We start from the raw sequence: 2552 nt of genomic DNA, 5'->3' as shown, positions 1-2552 counted from the left end.
TATTTGTTTGTTTTCTGTGTTTGTGGCTTGGATTTTGTTGAATGGGTTTTCTTGATGTGGTGAATACATAATAAGGGTTGGTGTGATTTTTTCCAATGAGTGAACCCAGATATATGCTATTGATCGAAGGAGGTCATACTAGAGTCGATTAGTAAAATAAAGACTTTGGAAGATGACTTTTATTCGACACACTCTGTTGGACAACAAAAATTAGGTGGTTGTTGTGTCCATGGTTCTAGGCAGCAGAAAGCAAGTTTCAATTGTAGCCATGGTGGCTGGAATGGCCATCCATCAATTACAAGTGGTTCTGGAGTAATTGGCAGACCTAGTATCATTGAAGATGGAAGGAACCAGATCTTTGTAAAGGAAACTGGAAGCACCTCTGTCGTAGAAATTGCAGTGGGTAGAGGGAAAAAATGCCATTGTTGGATGTGGGTTTTAGGATCTGTTATGTTATGTATTTGGTTAAAAATTTGGTTTTGAATGTATATTTTTGGTCATTGAATCTACATTACTGTAGCTGTGTTCTAGTTGAATGAAAGTTGAAAATGGCTTAAGCTAAATGCAATACTTTCCATTTGATCTTGCCAACATCCTAAATAATATCAACAAAGTTCTAATTGAAAATACTACAACATCAAAGTTTGTTTCAAAATACCAGCATCCAAAAGGTGAACATAATTTATATACAACAACAAAGTTTAGCTCAAAATACAACCATAATCATTCAACATTCAAAATAGATAGGTTGGTTAAAAAAAAATTCTTCAGAAGTCCACCAATTTTCTTGAGATGTCTTGTATCTCTACACATTTTCACCATCTACATGTGTAGACCTAGTATTATAACCTCCTTGACTGCTAACTCCCACCATTCTAACTTTCCTTATGTTTCCTCAAACTCTCTTTACTTTTTTTTGGCCTGTTTCGTGGGATTGGTGGATGGTAGCCTACCTCTTTTCTTCTAAATAGATACCTGCAATTGCATTTATAAAAAAATTATAAAATTCACAAGATATATATTAAAACATGTTAAGTTTGTCAATAATATACCTAAACAGATTTAGAATTACCATATTTCCCAGCAATATGACCCTTTTGTCCACAATTTCCACTATTGTGCTCTTATCCAAATCTTCTATTCTTTGTTGAACTTGGTGGAGGTTTCTTAGCCTCTCTTCTTCTAGGCTTTTTGGGTCTCCCAAGCAGATTTTTTTCAAATGGTGGGTGGATGAGATTTAGCCCTATCCTAGGCAGAAGTCAGGACTTGGCATAGGCTCAATAACACTCTTATAAGAGTTCTCAAATTTTTTTTTATAGTACTCATGAATATAATCCATGTCATCATGCTCTGCTTCCTATATGGATGCAATTTGTAACGTCCCAAAATTTCTATTAAGGCTTAGGGCCTTGATTAGCGTGTCAGAAGGGCACGTGGAGTAATTATGTGGTAATTAATTGAATACATTTATGAGTATGCGGATTATATGAGTGAGACCACATTATTATGCGGATAAACTTGAGATGTGTGGCCCGAGGCAATCCTAGTGAGCAATTCGGCGGAAAAGTCACATCGGGGTCTAATACCCAGCTCGGGGTGAGCCTAGGGGTATTTTAGTAACTTAGCACATTACCAGGGTTTAATGGGGATTGGGAATTTATTTTGTGATTATTTGGGTATGTCAGGATTCTAGGTATAATTTGAGGTTTAGTGGGAATTGGTGTCAAATGACTAAAATACCCTTGGGGGCTTTGAGGAGAGGCTTAGTAGATAGGGGTATTTTAGTCTTTTACTAGGGCATATTTTAAGACTTAGTCACTAGAGTTCTATAGAAGCTAAGGAAGAAATCAGAATAAAAGCAAACTCAATCACCTCCTCTCTCTGTCTCATTTTATCTATCTCTTGAGGCACTTAGGGATTTTTGAATTTTAGGAGAAGAATTGCTAGAGAATTGAGGGCTTGGGCAAGGATTTGGATTAGGAGGCAGCTTGGGGGTCGTAAATCTAAGTTCAGATAAGATCTGAACTATGTTTTGCGGTGAAATTCTTGCTCGGTTGTGGTGTTCTTGAGTTTGAACTCAGGGTTAGGATTTTGGGTGGTGGTGAGTTTTAAGTTAGTTTCTATTATTAATATGTTGCCTTTGATGTGTTGTTATGAGTTTAGAACTCAATTGTGGGTTTGGTTGAGGTTTGAGAACTGATTTTAGGGGTTTTGGTTTGGAGGAAATGGCTGGAAAATGTTGGAAACCTGAGTTCGCAGGGTTGCGTTGCGGCGCTGTTCTTGGAGCACTGCAGCCCACATGCGCTCAAATGCTAGGGAGGTTCTCTGAATCGCCTTAGCACTGTGGGGCTTTGTGGGCTGCGTTGCAACACGTGTCTAGGGAAACCAGGTTCAGGGTTTTCTGTTTTAGGGTGCGCTGCGGCGTTACTTAGGAAGAATAGCCAAGTGAGGTTTCGAGTTGCGGGGGTTCAAACCTAAGGGCTTGGGAAGGATTCTACTACCCGATTTAGTAGAATTTGAGATCCCGGGGGCTAGGACTCAGTTTGAAAACC

General features: G+C 38.7%; 1 long non-coding RNA gene across 1 annotated transcript; it reads right to left on the bottom strand.

The window, feature by feature from the left end:
* Positions 1 to 549: 549 nt before the first annotated feature.
* On the bottom strand, positions 550 to 1450 carry LOC133827927 (uncharacterized). The gene is made up of 2 exons (XR_009890581.1): positions 1073 to 1450; positions 550 to 975 (listed from the first exon to the last, which is right to left on the bottom strand). It is a non-coding gene; the product is annotated as an uncharacterized LOC133827927 (long non-coding RNA).
* Between the last annotated feature and the right edge of the window lie 1102 nt (positions 1451 to 2552).

Source organism: Humulus lupulus, chromosome 1 (genome assembly GCF_963169125.1).
Source record: "Humulus lupulus chromosome 1, drHumLupu1.1, whole genome shotgun sequence".
Taxonomy (NCBI): Eukaryota; Viridiplantae; Streptophyta; class Magnoliopsida; order Rosales; family Cannabaceae; genus Humulus; species Humulus lupulus.
The sequence above is the reverse complement of the archived record's forward strand: the minus strand, read 5'-3'. Positions and strand labels throughout refer to the sequence as shown.